At 36.7% G+C, this 17,754-nt stretch overlaps 1 protein-coding gene and 1 pseudogene across 5 annotated transcripts in view; one reads left to right on the top strand and one right to left on the bottom strand.

The window, feature by feature from the left end:
• Window positions 1-17,754, bottom strand: part of GPR174 (G protein-coupled receptor 174) — a 37,155-nt gene that overhangs the window by 17,704 nt on the left and 1,697 nt on the right. For 3 of the 4 annotated variants that reach the window (XM_084789436.1, XM_084789435.1, XM_084789434.1), the window contains one exon: window positions 7,976-8,061. The gene's annotated coding sequence lies outside the window, so the exon portion shown is untranslated. The remainder of the gene's footprint in view (window positions 1-7,975; window positions 8,062-17,754) is intronic. The other variant, XM_084789437.1, reaches the window with a different exon arrangement.
• Window positions 2,354-3,057, top strand: LOC311601848 (alpha-enolase-like; annotated as a pseudogene). Its single transcript has one exon. The product of its transcript is annotated as an alpha-enolase-like (transcript).

Below are 17,754 nucleotides of genomic sequence, written 5' to 3' on the forward strand. Positions count from 1 at the left end.
GAGTGGATATTCTAATATGTAATAGCATAGACTTTCAGCTAGAACTAATCAAAGGAGATGAGAAAGGATACTTAATACTCATCAAAGGAAAATTCAACCAAGATAACATCACAATTCTGAACATCTATGGTACAAATATAAGGGCACCCACATTTGTAAAAGAAACATTAATAAAGCTTAAACCACACATAGATCTGTACACATTAATAGTGGGAGACTTCAACACTCCCCTCTCACCAATGTATAGGTCAATGAAAAAGAAGCTCAATGGAGAAATAATGACACTAACAGATGTCATGAATCAAATAGACCTAACCAATATCAACAGAAATTTTTACCCAAACATGAAAGAATATGTCTTCTTCTCAGCACCTCACAGAAATGTCTCCCAAATTGACCACATATTATGTAGCAAAACAAGCCTCAACAGATACAAGAAGATTGAAATAATACCTTGTATCCTATCAGATCACCATGAACTAAAGCTGGACTTCAACAACAACAGAAATAACAAAAAGCCTACACACACATATAAACTGAACAACTCTCTACTCAATGACAACTGGGTCAGGGAAGAAATAAAGAAATTAAGGACTGCCTACCTTTCAATAAAAATGAAGGTGAAACATACCCAAATTTATGGGACACATTGAAAGAAGTGCCAAGAAGAAAGTTCATAGAACTAAGTGCCTTCATAAAGAGATTGGAAACATCTCATACAGGCAACTTAACAACACATATCAAAGCCCTAGAAAAAAACAAGAAGCAGAAGGAGGAGAAAATTGCTAGAAATAATCAAACTTAGGGCTGAAGTCAATAAATTAAAAACAAGGAGAATAATACAAATAATCAATGAAACCAAGACCTGGTTCTTTGAGAAAATCAACAAGGTAGACAAACCCTTAGCCAAACTAACTAAAAGACACTATCCAAATCAACAAAAAGGGAGACATAACAACAAACATCAAGGAAATCCAAAGAATCATCAGATCTTACTTCAAAAGCATATATGCCATAATATTTGAAAATCTGAATGAAATGGAGTATTTTCTTGATAGACTACACTTACCAAAGTTGAATCAAGATCAGGTAAACAAATTAAATTGTCCTATATCTACTACGGAAATAGAAGGAGACATTAAGTCTCCCAACCAAAAAAAAAAAAAAAAAAAAAAAAAAGTACATGGCCAGATGGTTTCAGCACAGACTTCTACCAGACCTTCAAAGATGAGCTAATATCAATGCTCTTGAAACTATTTCACAAAATACAAACACAAGGAACATTAGCAAACTTATTCTATGAGGCCACAATCATCTTGATACCTAAACCACACAAAGGTCCAACAAAGAAAGAGAATTTCAGACCCTTATGAACATTGATGCAAAAAAGTACTCAATAAAGTACATGCAAACAGAATCCAAGAATTTATACAGACACTTTGAAAATCAGTCTGACTCTTTCTCAGAAAATTAGAACTAGTGCTACCTCAAGACCCAGCTATATCACTCCTGGGCATATACCCAAAGGATGTTCCACCACATGCTAAACTATGCTCATTATAACCTTATTCTTAATAGCCAGAATCTGGAAACAGCCTAGATGTTCCTCAATGGAAGAATGGATAAAGAAACCATGGTACATTTACACATTGAAATGCTACTCAGCTATTAAAAGCAAAGAAATCTTGAAATTTGCAGGCAAATGGCTAGAACTGGAAATGATCATCCTGAATGCAGTAACCCAGACCCAGAAAGACGTCATTACATATACTCACTTATAAGTGGACATTAGCCCAACATACATGTCCTCTTAGAGACTCCACCCAGCAGAGGATTGGGACAGATGCTGGGACTCATTGTTGGACTCTGGACAGAGGACTGAGAGTGGTGTGGAAGAATGAGCTGATGGAAGGACGCAGAGGGTTTAGGACCCCCTAAAAAGAAGACTATAAAGGCCAGTGGATCTGGACCCAGAGGGACTTACACAAACTGTTGCACCAACCAAGAACAATATATGCAGTAAACCTAGATCCTCCTATTCAGATATAGCCAGCTCATTCTCCACGGTTGTGGGTAGAGCTGGCACTGCCTGTGACATGAATTCTGGTGTCCCTGATCTGACCACTTCTCTTTTGTGGGAAAACATGGCTGCATACAGAGGAAGAGGAAGAAGGCTATCCAGATGAGACCTGATAGGCTGTGATCATATGGTGGGGGAGGAGTACCCCTTCTGTCAGAGGTCTAGAGGAGGGAAATTGAGCAGGAGAGAGAGGGCGAGTGGGAACCAGAAGACACAGAGAGGGGATATCAATCAGGATGTAATCTGAATAAATTATAATACTTTTTTAATTTAAAAAATGTCACCAAGAAATATGGGAAGGATGCCATAATGTTGGTGATAAGGTTGTGTTTGTGCCTAAGATCCCTAAGAATGAAGAAGTGCTGGGGCTGCCAAAGACCAAAATTGTGAAGGCCAGCTACATTGGCATGGATGTGGCTGCCTTGGAGTTCTACAGATCTGGCAAGTATGAACTGAACTTCAAGTCTCTTGATTACTCCAGTAGGTACATCACACCCAGACATCTGGCTGACTTGTATAATTCCTTTATCCAGGAGTATCCAGTGGAGTCTATCAAAGAGCCCTTTCATAAGGACGTAGTTTGGCAGAAATTCACCGCCAGTGCAGGCATCTAGGTGGTTTGGGGTGATCTTACATTACCTAACCCTAAAGCGATTGCCAAGGCTGTTAACAAGGAGTCTTGCAACTCCCTCCTGCTCCAAGTGAACCAGATCTGCTCTGTGATCCAGTCTCTAGAGGCATGTAAGCTGGCTCAGTCCAATGGCTGGGGCATCATGGTATCGTATCATTCTGGGGAAACTGAGGGCACTTTCATCACTGACTTGAGGGTGGGGCTCTGCACTGGACAGATCAAGACAGGTGCCCCTAGCAGATCTGAGCACCTGGACAAGTACAATCAGCTCCTTAGAATCAAAGAAGAGCTGGGCAGTGAGGCCAAGTTTGCCTGTATCTCCTTCAGGAAACCTCTGACCAAGTAAAGCATGGCCTGGAGATCCCTGGAGCCATCAGCTGCTTATATCACTCGTGTCCCTGATGTCATTGAGGGTGATCAAAAGATGGCCCAGTGTTTTCCCTTCCCATGTTTCTGCTTCCTTTAGACTACCAAAGCCACGCCTGACCATCTGGAGCACTGCTGGAAACCCCAGCTTGTAATCATGTGATTGGTCTGTATCATTTCTTCTGTCACCTTGCTTCCCAGCTCATGTCCAGTATAATTGCTAGGGTAGTGTTTCTATATATAGTGGTTCTATATACAAAATAAAAACTTCCATGACCCATAACAAAAAATGGTTTCTTAAGAGTTTTATGGTTTGTTAGATTCCTTTATTGGGTTTCTATTCAGTTATTGACAATATTTCTTGAGTATTCTCTGTCTCTCAAGTAAGAAGCTGAACATTGATTAGTGATTTTCTTGGCTATCAATTAAGGAAAAGATAGATGGAATTGCTGGTGTATGTCTAATGACCCTGTCTGTAGAGGTAGGTCCTCGTGTAATGGAAATGGATGCAGTTGGCCATAGGAGTTAAGTGTCTCCCTACAGAAGGGATAAGGTACATGCAGCTGGCATGGGTGGAGCTGGATGCAGGCAATGGTGTTCAGGAGATAGCGTTCTAGATTTTACCAGCTAGCAATGGAAAGAAACCAGATCATTTGGTGAGGATAAGTGGTAATAACAGTGTGAGGTTGGGCTTTCTACCTAAAGAGGTTGTTCAGAAAGGGGCATAAGAAGGCAGGATCCAAAGAACTCGGGCATTAAGATCAACAATTAATAAGTGGCACTTCATGAAACAAAATAGTGGCTGTACAGGGGAAAAAACACCATTATCCTAGTGATGAGGCAGTCTATTGAATGGGAAAAAAGCCTTACCAGTTATACACTTGACAGTGGGTTAGTAACTATAATATAAAAAGAACTAAAAAAAGGAAACAACAAGAAAACAAATATCCCATATGAAAAATTGGGTTATAGAACTAGAGAGTTCCGAAAAGATGAAACACAAAAGGCTGAGAAACATTTTTATTTATTTTATTTTTTTATGTTTTTTATTTTATTTTATTAATTTATTCACATTACATCTCAATGGTTATCCCCTCCCTTATATCCTCCCATTCCTCCCTCCCTCCCATTTTCCCCTTACTTCCCTCCCCTATAATTGTGACTGAAGGGGACTTCTTCCCCCTGTATATGCTCATAGGATATAAAGTCTCTTCTTGGTAGCCTGCCTGGTGGCACTCAGAGGAAGGATAGCAGGCTACCAAGAAGAGAAACATTTTTAAATGTTCAATATCATTAGCCATTAGGAAAATGTAAGTTAAAAGTACTTTGAGTTTTCACTTCACCACAGTCAGGATATCTAAGGGGAAAAAAGATGGCAAAAGATGGCCCAGATGTGGGGAAAGGAGGGTGCTCATCACTAATGGGACTGCAAACTGGCATATCCACTGTAGAAATCAGTGTAAAGATTCCTCAGAAGGCCCAAATACATGATTCATCTATACCACTCTTAGGCATACACCCAAAAGAGTCCAGGTTTTGCTGTGGAGACACTTGCTTGTCCATGCTCATTGCAGCTCTATTCACAATATCTATGGAATGAAATGAGTCTGGAGGTCTATCAACTAACAAAAGGACAGTAAAACTGTTGGATATTTACCTATTTGATTGTTATTCAGCTATTAAGAAAAATAAATTTGTGAAATTTCAAGTAAATGAATAGAGCTGGAAATAATTATTCTAAGTGAGGTAACTGTGGCCCATAAACACAACCAACACATGTTTTCTTTCATATTTGTGTTTTTCACTAAGAATACCCATAGAAGTCAAGAAATTATTATTAAAGGGCTATTGAGAAAGGTTTTCAAGGGAGGGGAGATAGAATGAACTATTATAAAATGTTAAAAGGGAATAATGGAACAGGCAGTGTTCATCTTGGGTTAAGAAATAGAGGGTAGGACATGTGTGTATGCGTATATGTATATATGTATGTGTGTATATATGTATGTATATATGTATGTTTGTATGTATGTCAACAACTATAAAAGGAGTAACTCATAAATATCTTTGAGCTTTTTATTTGTTATCCTCTAGTAAGGATATTGTTGCCCTGTTATAAGCATTCTCTCTCTCTCTCTCTCTCTCTCTCTCTCTCTCTCTCTCTCTCTCTCTCTCTCTCTCTCAAGATCAATACTAGGGGATAATTGTTGGATGCTGAGCTCTTGGTCATTGTTCTTGGTTACCTTCCAGAAATTAAAGGTAAGAACATATTGCTTAACGTATCACATGCTTGAATCATAGAACATGGAGACACCAAGCTGGTACTGACATGGAAACTTCACCACTACTGGCTAGACTCATAGTGCTAGATGGTGCTATATAAGCTACCAGAAAGAGAAGTAATGATCATTCTTACCCAGCTGTGAACTACAATAATGATTGGTTGGGGAAGACATGTCTACTGATGTAATGTAGATATAAACATCATGGGAGCAACCACCAAGTTTCTAGCTGGATTTGAGGTCTGCCCTGGGAAAACCCACACTTGACACTGTTATCAGGCTGAGAACCTATAGCTATATAGGTCTTAGGCACAAGGGGTGAGCCTACTATTAACCTGCTAAATGGTTAAGCTAATAATGGAATAAACTGACCCCTGATAACTTATTGTTGTACTCATAGATTAATACGTCTCCAAACCATCATCAGAGAACTATAACTGGTCAACAAGCATAGAATAACAGATGGTAGAATTCTTAGCACTAAAGGGAACATATATACCACAAATCCCCATCCAGAGACTCAGGAATCATAGTAGAAGTTGAGGGATGGGAGAAGAGTAAAAGAACCTAGAGTGGTTGATTACAAGGGAATATTATCTTCTAAACACAGGAGGGGAGCTTCACATACAAACTCACAGTGGTTTTATCACACACACACACACACACACACACACACACACACACACACACAAAACTATGCAAGCCTTAGTCAAACCAGATCCTATCATGGAGAGGAGAGTTGGGCACACAATTAAACCAGAAGCCAGAGAGCTATAGTTAATTACCAGCTTCTTGAAGAGGAAGAAAAGTTTTCTCTAAGAATGTAGTCTCTGAGAAATTGACAACTCTCCAGTGAAACATCACAGAATCAAGCATATTTTGGCAGCACAAATTGGTCTTGATGTTTTTTATTTTTTTGACACCAAGTTGGGTGGGTAAGAAAGAGGAGTAAATCAGAGAAGAGTTGAAGTGTGTAAATATGATAAAACACACTGTATTATATTATCAAAGAAATATTTTAATTTCTCCCTGTTTAAGTGGATTTCATATTTCCTCAGACATACAAAGATTACCTAGCACTTTCATCCATTAATAATTTCAATGCTCTATTTGAGCTAATAGACAGTCTTTTTGATAATAGATGCATGCCATTTGCTCCATAGACTATTCTGTCATGTGTTGTGTCAGTAATATATAAATGCTACCACTGTGACCAGGTGCCTGATTCTACATCTCCTCTTTCTTGTTATAGTCATTCTTACTATATTAGGAATAGCTCAAGAAAAAGATCTTTCTTCTTTTAAGAAATATACAACTAGAAAGAATAGGTTCAACAACTTGAATTTGGCTTCCAGATGATCAACATTGAATACATATTGAAATACAATCCATTAAATATAAACACATTCACATACAGAAGACATGTGTACTATAGTAGTAATATTGGTTATTAAACACCTAACTTACTGGTTAAGAATAGAATTTGTGTTATCATGACATATCAGCAGCAGAGCACACCATGTTCAGTTTATGCAGTTATTTTTCTCATGATTTATTTATTCATTTTTTATTCTGTATCCCTATATGCATATACCAAATTTTGTTCACGTATGTCTATTTACCCTTTCTCATTCCCTTCTATTTCCTAAAACTCATTTACAACTTTGCATGTTGTTTATAACTTAAAAATCTTGAAGTTTAAAACTTCAAGCACTAGATATATCTCCTAAAAGTGATTATATATCAATATTTCTGCTTGTGTAATATAATTCTGAGAACAGCCCTCTAGAATAAAAGAAAAAAAGTGCCTACACTTTTCATTCTGAAGACTGCACCACTCTAATATGTCTCCAACCACAGACTTGTTGACCAATGAGTAAATACTTGCCTAATATTATTTAACTTTCTCATGCTCAGTATAGTTTTCCATCTCAGAAAATGTGATATTCTTTCTCAACATACAACTATTATTCTTATTATTGTGTCTATGCAGAAAGGCCAGTGTGCAGTGGGTCAGTTGTGTGTATGTACACACACACACATACACCCATACACATATATATTTATATCATCTAATGTTGAAAATGTTTATATAATCATTACATACATTTAATTTCAAATATAAGTAAAGGTCATGTACCCTAAGCTTTTAGTTTCTTTTTAAAGACTATGAAATGAACATCTCACACAAATAGGGACAAGACTACAATAAATGACTTAAGTGCTCCTCTTTGATTTAAGAGGATGGAAAATCAACAATAAATGTAAGCAGTATTATAATACAATGTTTTTACACGTCAAAAATATTGACTGGACACAATATCTAAATAGCAATTAAAAAGTAGAATAATTATGAAGTTTAGTTTTGCCTTGGCTCTAGTATTACTACAAAGGGCAAAATTAAAATAACACACTTTACTGAGTCCTCTGGTAAACAAATCCTTTCATATGATGTAAGGCTACACTATTATATTGTTATAACTTCTCAGTACCTGGTAAATTACTATATAGATCAGCAGACATGCAACAACCAGGTTGCAGATGGAGACTCTAAATATCTGTCTGGTTATCTTTTGGGGAAAGGATGCTGGAACAAAAATTAAAATAATATTTTATTACCTACTGTTTTTTCCAGTGCTGTTAGAAGCTTTTAATCAGATCTTCTGCAGATGCTGTGATAATAGGGCTGATTAATTCATTCATGCCTGAAAAAAAAAACATAAAATAGTAAACAAGTGCAGCACGGAAAACTAGGAAGTTCTTAGCAGCTATGCAAAATGAGACACTAAAATTGATTACCAGAGACAAAAGAGAATGAGTAGACAGTTATATCTAGCCCTTAGTGGCTGCAAGGTAGAGTGTGTAGCTTTCGTTTTACCATCTGACATCTCTTTTGACCTGGCAGCCTTTGAAGAGTGTGAGAGAAGATAGGAATGCCACTGGCAGGGTTCACAAGTCACTCCCTGGTCACAGGGTGCTCTCAACTTTGATGAGTTATCCTAGAAAAATCCCACAGTCTCTAGTCAAACTCACAGCATGATTGGAGGGAAGCAGCGTTCTTTTCGTATGTCAGCAGTCTTTTGAGAGGTTCTCCTGACTGCCGTTGTCTCACTTCTCAAAAAATACACAAGTAAGGAGACTCAGCTGGTCACTGGTTGTGAGTATAGCTGTTGCTAGTAGTAAAATTTCATTACAAAGCTGCTGCATGTGTACCCTTGTCATGGTTGTAGGTTGCTTCTTTGTAGGGTGAGTATAGACGCCAATGACTACACCTCAGTTTTCTGCGTTGCACTTTAGCTAGTGACTCCTGCTCAGGTTTGCCAAGTCTGAAATACCCAATTATAGTCCAGTCCTTATAGGCTCTGTGTTTCCAGGAATATCCTAATAAAGTGAAAATACTACAAGGATTTGTTAGACATTATACTTTCAACTGCAATAAATGGCACAAACAAAATTGTATTTAGAAAGTCAAGAGGATAAGATATAAAGAGATATATCTTACTTAGTAAAAAGAGTAAACCAAAAGAACACAGAGGGAGACAATGATGCCCAGGCTAGTAATAGGTTTACCTGCCAGCCATCAAATTACATCATAAGTGTTGGGAAGGATCTTGCAATTGGGAGGAGAAGGCATGAAAGATGAAAAGCAAACAATATGATAGTTTTCACCTAACCCAAAGTTGAATAAAATGACCCCCCAAAAGGATGAGAAATAAAAAGGCATCTCCAGAGGCCTCAGAAGTCAAAGTTACCTGTCATAGGGAATAGGTAAGAAAACTCACATATCTGCTCCACTAAGCTAAGCAGTATTGGTTTGCCCTTTTTTTCATAACAAACTATAACGAGAGATCGGAGCTTTTGTTGGTTTCTAACTTCCTGTTCATCTACTGGGAAGCTATGTTTTTATTTTAAAAGTCAAACTTATTACAATTTCAAGAGTGACTTTAAACTGATGCCCTAATGATAGAACTGAAGGCGGTCTCCAAGATCTTCATGGAGAGCAGGCAGGTATTTTCTCCACAAAATTACTTATGGGAGTGAGTAACTTATGGGAATCCATATGGATTTAGGCACGTGTCCATGGAAATATAGATGATGGACAGTTCAGTGCCTCACATCATAAACAAAAGCTTCCCAGGAAGGCTGTACAAATTGAGCCAGTTCACATATAAGCAGCACTCATGATCACATGAGGCTTACATTGCTTTGCCTGATGGTGATATGGATAATAAATCAAGAAATATTATTGTGATTTCTCATTTACTATCAAAATAGATTAAGAAGTTTAATGTTACACTTTATTAATCCTTTATTAAAACTTTACTGGTAGTGTGTTAAAATCTATTGATGCTTTAAAAACAAGATAACTGAGACAGTTATCTTAAAGGACGCATCCTTTGCTTTCTAATAAGTTAATGGCAGAGTCAGGGCTGGAACCTGTTTTAATGCAAAAGTCCATGTTTTTTTTTCATCTTATGTGTTTTTCTCATTATACATTATCTGTGTGTAGATATTCCTTTTTCTCTCCTATAGTAAAATGATTTATGTAAGGTTTACATTATTGAGATATTAATTCTGTAAATCAGACAAGCACATAAAACCCACTAATACTCAGTGTCCCTCTACTTTCTTCAACATCCTGGAAGCTGATATTAATTAAAATTGCATAGAAACAGTTACATAGTCCTCTCATCAACTTTCCACCCTCCCATCCTCCCAGAGATGAGCACAAATGTGTGCACATTCTTTACATTAGCTCTTCCATTTTCATTGGCGTTTAAAACTGAAAATGAGACTCTGACCATTTTTTTCTGTTGCTACACTCTGCTGAACAACTGACCAAAAAAGGACTGTAGTGGTAAAATAAATAATGCCCTGTTTACAAGCCAAGTCATCGTGTTAGATGTTATGTGAAATGTACACCCTGCCCAGCAAAACATATCACCTCACAACAATGACTAACACTTACAAGAAACGTGCAAAATCAATTCCTAAATTGAATAGATCAAATAGGAAGACCTATATAGAAAATTACTTCCAGATTTATGGTACACACCCACAATAAATTTTAAGCAATCACAAGGCATGTCCAAAGGCAGTGATTTCACTGATCCACAAGCCTCATGTTACCCCATTCCATTTATTCAGCTGCAAATTTTCTTATTTTGCTGTGCATAAGCATTTCAAGCTGCAAGCTTAATCGAGCATAGTGCTTCTGTGTGCTGAAGAAAATCTGTCAAGTAAAAGCCAGGTGAGACTGAAAGCCCGTTTTCCCTGTGTAATTGCAAGACAATAGCATGGTATTTTGGAAATTGTACAGAGGAGCTCTGACCAGTTTTGTAAAATGTCTGTTCATTTCAGCACAATGATCCCACATTTTCAGAAGAGAAGTGCCTTCACTCATTCTGTTTTTCCAGACAGAAATGAGGAAGCTTAGTTTTTCATTTACATTTATACACCTATTCAGTCATAAAGCATGGCTTAAAACTCAAGCAATGGTTACTTATTAAAATTGATAAAAGTGTTCAGAAATTGATTGTCCAAGGCTCTTCCTTCTTTTCTTTTTCAATAGAAAACAAATATGAAATTAAGTATAATGTGAGCAGGAGAAAATGATTGACACTAATATACAGTGAAAAATGACTATCTAAAAGCTTGTTCTTGTTTTGCGTAGTATTGTGTCAACCTCTTAGCTCAGAACTGACAAGATGTCTACTACAATGATCTCCTAAACCAAAGTATGTCAATTCAATTCCAGTTATTTCTTTTTCTAGTATACTCATAAACTGTGCTAGGAGCCTGAAACAAAAGCTCAAGTCTTTATTGCTAATGCAACAATTTATTCACAGATACAAAATATGCTCTATAGTCTCTTTTCATGGTTGTTCTTTAACCCCTGTTCTCTTCATGGAGACTTCTGTTTTGCCTCCAATTCTTAAGTGTCATAATGCACCAAGTTCAACAGGAGGTCATAAGCCAAATACATGGAAAAATAAAACTGGATCTTAAGCTCTATTTAGAGGAGCATGGAGTAGAGAGTTTCCTCCTAGGCCTTTCCCTTATGTTAGTATTAAATTACATATAGAACCACAAATTTTGTTCTAAAATCCCACAGAGCCTTATAGCTATAATTTAGGACCTTTGCTCTTAAACTCTAGCATGCCATAGATTAGGGACAAGCAAACCCAGCTTTATGAAAGTTTCTAATGGCCCTGATATAATGTATTTTCACATAATACCAGCTTTATTAAAGACAGTAAGTTCAAAAATATATATTAAACTTTTAAAAAGCAACGTATTGACTTTGTTTATGGCAAAAAGGTGTCATAAATCCTCCTTGTAGAGTCATATGTGTACCTTACCCTTCACATTCAAATATGCTCCACTGGGATAAGAGTTTATGTTATATGCCTCGTTTGTTACTCATTTTACCCAGGAAAAATAAACACAACATAAAATTTGATTAAAAATAATTGAAATAATACTTCTACTAATCCTCATTTTATTCACTGGTTCCCTTTATACATGTGGTATCTACCTTTCCCAAGTTCTCATGCCCTAAATAGACTGTGTTTTGAAACTGTTTGTGTATTTTGACTTTATTATAAATGTTCTTGGTCCCCAAGTGAAAAGACCCAAACAAGATAGTAAATCTGGACTGTTTTTATATGTGGAGACAACAGAGTAAAAAGTGCTCTAACCTCCAAAGAACTTGGTTTGAAATCCAAATGCATACAATTTTTAAATGTCAATTGTACTTCAATATGGTAATTTGAAGGAGCTGTAAAGATCAAGGACACCACAAGAAGACCTACAGAGTAAACTAACCTGGGCCCATGGGGACTCACAGAGACTGACCCACAAATCAAAGAGTATTCCTGTCCTAGACCTAGACCTCCTACACATAAGTAGCAGATGTGCAGTTTGGTCATCATGTGGGTCCCCTGAAAATAGGAGTAGGGGCCATCTCTGACTCTGTTACCTGCCTTTGGATCCCTTACACCTAGCTGGGGTGACTTCTCTGGCCCCAGTTGGAGAAGATGCTTAGTCCTGCTGCAATTTAAGATTCCAGGATAGATAGGAACCCCTTTAGGGCCTCCCCTTCTCTGAGAAGGAGAGGGAATAATAGGGGGAGGGGGCATGTATTAGGCCATAAGGTGATTAAATAAATAAATGGAAGAAAAATAAAGTGCGTTTTCTAAAAAGGTAACAGAATCAAGACAGTTGTTTAAATTTGGGCAAGTTGTTTTATTCCTTTAGCATAAATTTCTTCTTTTCTAAAATGGATGAAAGTATCTAGTGTTAAAATGTAATATAGATTCCTCAATGCTTTAGCACATAACAAGGATGGGTTATAACAGGTTTTGATGATTAAGAATCCAAAATAAAACTCAGGGCCAATACCTTGCTAAATCCTAGATTCTGGGTAGTTGCCTAAATATTTAATAATTTAGTCTGAAATTATTATTGGGGGCATATGTTAGCATGGGATTTCATTTTTAGGAAAACAATCAAATCTTGGGAAGGTCTGTCTGAACCTGGTAAAACTCTTGCCTTCTTTCAAAGGCCATATCCAGAGTTATTCTGAACTAGGAAGGCAGATGCTTCCCAAGCCTTCAGCAGCCTTGGCAATGCTCAGAATGTTTTTCTTTTTTAAAAAATAGATTTATTTATTATGTATACAATTTTCTGCCTGCATGTACACCTGCACACCCAAAGATGACATCAGATCTCGTAATAGATGGCTGTGAGCCACCATGTGGTTACTGGGAACTGAACTTGGGGACTTTGGAAGAGAAACCAGTGCTCTTACCCTCTGAGCTGACTGAGCACCTTGAGCTGCAGGACGAGACAATGAGCACAAACTCTGGACTCTCCATAAACACCATGAAGTTAGTGCAGTTAGGATCGAGATTGATTGAATCAAAACTCACTTACTTTCTAAAATAATTTTCTTTTCAAGTGTAATTTTAACTCCACACCAACAATAGGTCCCTATCAAACTAGAATTTTATGTTGAGAAACAACTTTTAGATATGAAAATAAAATAAATCATCTTTTAACTAGTGCATTGGAGATTTACAGATATATAATAAACTGATGACCACTTCTTTTAAAAAGCATGTTATATCCTTTGGTCAAACATGAAAAAATGAGCTAATGTATTCAGTTACTATTAAACTTCCAAAGTAGCTTCATATAGTTCTACATACTAGGGTGACTTAGCATTGAATTTGTATGTATGCACAAATAGTTCCAAGTTCTTATTCATGTCTATACATAAATGTCACTAAATAAAAGAGGGGAAGATTGTATCCATATTTAGCATATCCAAGCCATTTTGCATAACGGTTGTACCACAGCATTTGGGAGGAGACACCCTGCATAGCCATCATGCATATACCCAGGTATTTGCTTAGCAATTGGACCATATCCCAGTCAGAAAATGACTTATGACCTAGAGCAACCAAATTTAATATATCTTGTTTATTGGACTATGTCACATAAGTTTACATTTTAATTATTCCCCAAATCCAGGCAGTTTAAAATCTTCTCAGTGATTTTTCTCTAGTAATGTTTCTCTAAAACAAACAGAGATGATATTTTTCAATGTGTATTTTTTACAACTGAAATTTAGAATTAGAGTGGGTATTGAGAAGTAATTCTACATCAACTATAATCACATCAAATTGTATTCTGAAAAAACAATTTAGTTCCCTCTGAAGATTCATAAGTGTCTTCTTGGAGTTTGCACTGAGGGATGTTTACACTACTTCCCATGACCAAGAGGACCTTCTTACCAGGTTGCCAGAGACAAACAAGGTAGTCCCAAACCCAAGGTATAGGAATTTGCTTAAAATACCATGAGTTCTCTCTGATGGGGAGTCTTGGTGGCACTCAGAGGAAAGATAACAGGCTATTAAGAAGAGACTTGATACCCTATGATCATATAGAGGGGGAGGAGTCCCCCTCAGTCACAGTCATAGGGGAGGGGAGTAGGGGGAAAATAGGAGGGAGGGATGAATGGGAGGATACAAGGGATGGGATAACAATTGAGATGTAATATGAATAAATTATTTAAAAAGAAAGAAAAAATGCTATGAATTCCCCAATCCTATATTAGATAACTAGACTTGTCACTTAAAAACTAGGCATTCATATTTGTACTGCCTCATCTAGGCAGCTTTTTTTCCAGTTTTGATAATGTTTGGAGGTCATGGTGTTTGAGAGGAGAAAGCATCACTGTATCAGATGACTTGATGTGAACGGAACCTACTGCTGATAGCAAAACAGCCATTTCTTGTAGTAGCTCTGTCTCAAACAAGTAGCTGAAGTTTTTATTATACAGAATCTTATGCCACGTTGAAAAAATAAGTGTGTCTTAGATTTATCTTTATTTATCATGGAAAAAAAGAGAAGTGTATGGTGCCTTCAGAATCAGAATATGTCAGGATTGAAGAGGTAAAAGGGAAAGTAGTAAAAGGGTTAAAAGGAAAAACTGCAACAAAAAGTATACTCAAGAATGTAGAATTAAGGTGCTGCTATCACAGAAATATGTGAAGGAAAGCCAAATAATTATATTTTTGAAGATTAAATAAATAAGAATCTTGATATAAGAATTAAAGGGATACAGACATATAGAGGTTACAATAAAGCAAAAGTTTGAAAGCTTCCCTCTGTGCACACTGTCATCTCTTAATCAAATTTGGTGGTAACAATATTTAATTGTAAAATCACAACTGAAAATAATTAGTCTTTCCTCCCCCAGGCTGCTCATTTTTATACCACACTGTTTAGCGCAGTCCTTCAAAGAGACTATGCATTTAGAAAAATGCTACCTTATATGTCACCTAACAAAGAGCAAATGCTCTAAGTAGTAAACATTACTGTTGTCTTTCAATAAGATTTTTTTTTGGTTTTTCAAGACAGGGTTTCTCTGTGTTAGCCTTGACTGTCCTGGACTCCTTTTGTAGACCAGGCTAGCCTCAAACTCATAGCAATCCACCTGCCTCTGCCTCCCTATTGCTGGGATTAATAAGAATTATTTTATAACATAAAAATCATTTACTTTATAAGAAACATTTTGCAACAAACCACAATGAGCTTTTTAAAACTATTTGAATGATCTGTCAAATTAAACATAAAATAATTTTAAATCAATGTTGTGATTATAATGGTGTTAAAGTCATCCATCTGTGGCTGAATTCTGACATTTTCTCCCATATGTATTGCACACTGAACAAAAGTTGTTTAAAAAGCAAATATGTTGTGAGAAAATAGGAAATGAGTTGGGTGGGAAGGGACTTGGGGAGGAACTAGGAAGAGTTGGGGGAGGGGAAGAATATGATTTGATCATATTCTTATTGTACGAAAAATATTAATATTTTTTAAACGTAAAAAAAGTACAAAAGTTACTTGGTGGAAGACACTGACATATTTTATGTTTCCAGTGATAAAGTAACTGTGCTGCACAAGATGCAAGTTGACCTTGAATTAGAAAGCCATGCCTCTGCTCTGAGAATAGAGTGCTTCTATGTAACCCCCAACTGACTGAGGCAATAAATCAACTTAAACTTCCTTACTAAATAATGTGGGTTAGTAAAGTTCCTTATCTTAAAGCGCCAAGTTTCTAGAATCTGTATTGACTTGATTTTGGTTAATAGCTCGCACCCCTATTTTGGCGTCACTCTATTTGCATCTTGGTTCTTGGCTAATGCAAATGTAGCTGTGGTTGTACATGAAAACTCTGCCAGAAAAGCACACTGCCTTCTTTCACTTGGCTTAGAAAGGCTATACCAACAAAACCAACTTCAATTTTCAAATCCCAAATGGTGTTCGGGTATATGATAAATGTTAATAACAATCAAACAACTAACTTGAATAGCCTCTTTTGGATTCAGTCACTAGTTATTACTGTAATTATTCAGCCTTCTCACAGTCTTGCCTTAGCCAGTAGGATATACTTAAATAGTCACTACCTTCCCAAATCTAGAATGCCTATATCCCATATCTTCCTGAATATTTTCTTTCCCTTCTATATTGACCACATGATATCTCAGAAACTAGATATAACACATGAATGTCAGACACGTGGCCACATCTGTATTATTTTATTAAAGCACTTAGTTTCAATTAGCATTTTGTTATTATTTTTATGTAGGCACAGTAGGAATAGTTATTTCCTATTTTACAAGGAATGTTTACACTACTTCTCATGACCCAGCAAATCAGTCTGTTATGCCACTGGAGCCCTTGGGAGAAGCCTAAAGTGCATCATGATATTGAGAGGTTCTTGAGTGATTTCAAAATGACATCTTTTTGCATTTCCAAATGAATAATGCATGAATCTTAATCCACAAGCCTTGTTAGGCAACAGGAAGGAGTGAAATGAGCACTAGATGAGCTGCTGAGAGACCTAAAATTTGGCCTTTTTCTTAAAGTAAAGAAGCACTTGGCCTAGTCACTACAAACATTTGAGCCTCAGTTTTTCCAGTTGTAAAATATAAGAAACTTTACTTCTTGAAACACCAAGAAGTACCACTCTTTCCCACAAATGGCTAGGAGAACACATTCCACTGAGTTTTAAAAATTTTATTTATTTATTCCTTTACTTCCTGGTCATAGTCCCATCCCTCCTTACCTCCCCTTCCTTCTCCCCAATCTCCTTCCCTATTTGGGCCTAAGTCCCTTACAAAGATTTAGCTGATGGACAGCTCAAGTTTCATGTGGGTGTCCTAGTAGGAGGAACAAGGGCCATCTCTGACATCTTTTGCCAGCTTTTCAATTACTTCCAATGAGTTTTTTATTCTCTTCCTAGGAAGCTGATTTTTGAGATACCAGCCTTAAAAGGAAATTGATTTTAATAGGCAAGGGAAATGGGGCTGTCTGTATTCAATTTCTTAGGACTGTAGAGCAGTCATAGAAAGGATTTGAATCCTATTTCTGCTTTTGTAATCTAAATCATATGAAAAGAGAGAGTACTCTATCAGAAAAAGAGAAAATATATATTCTTTTCTCCTGTGCATTTCAGCTATCTAGCAGAAAGGAAGTTAAATATATTCATTCAAAAGTGTCTTCTGGTGAGATTCAGTAAGCATGTGGAACAGGAAATGGCTCATGTTATGTTTCTTAGAGGTTTTTTCTGCCTTTACAATACCCAGCACCATATTACACAGTCCATACCAAAGTTGATTTGTAGGTGCATTTTTTTAAATAAGATCATGGCAAACATATAACAGAAAGGGCAAGGACATGTATTCCAAGAGCAAAATGAATTTTCTGAGATGAACACCGAATACTTGGAGGATGGTTTTTATATCATGTAAATATTCAACAATGTAGCTAGCATAATGTCTGCTTAGGCTAAAAAAAACTTCAATTCCTCCCGTAAGATGAAT

The sequence above is a fragment of the Acomys minous genome (assembly GCF_964271855.1).
Source record: "Acomys minous genome assembly, chromosome: 7".
Lineage (NCBI taxonomy): Eukaryota > Metazoa > Chordata > Mammalia > Rodentia > Muridae > Acomys > Acomys minous.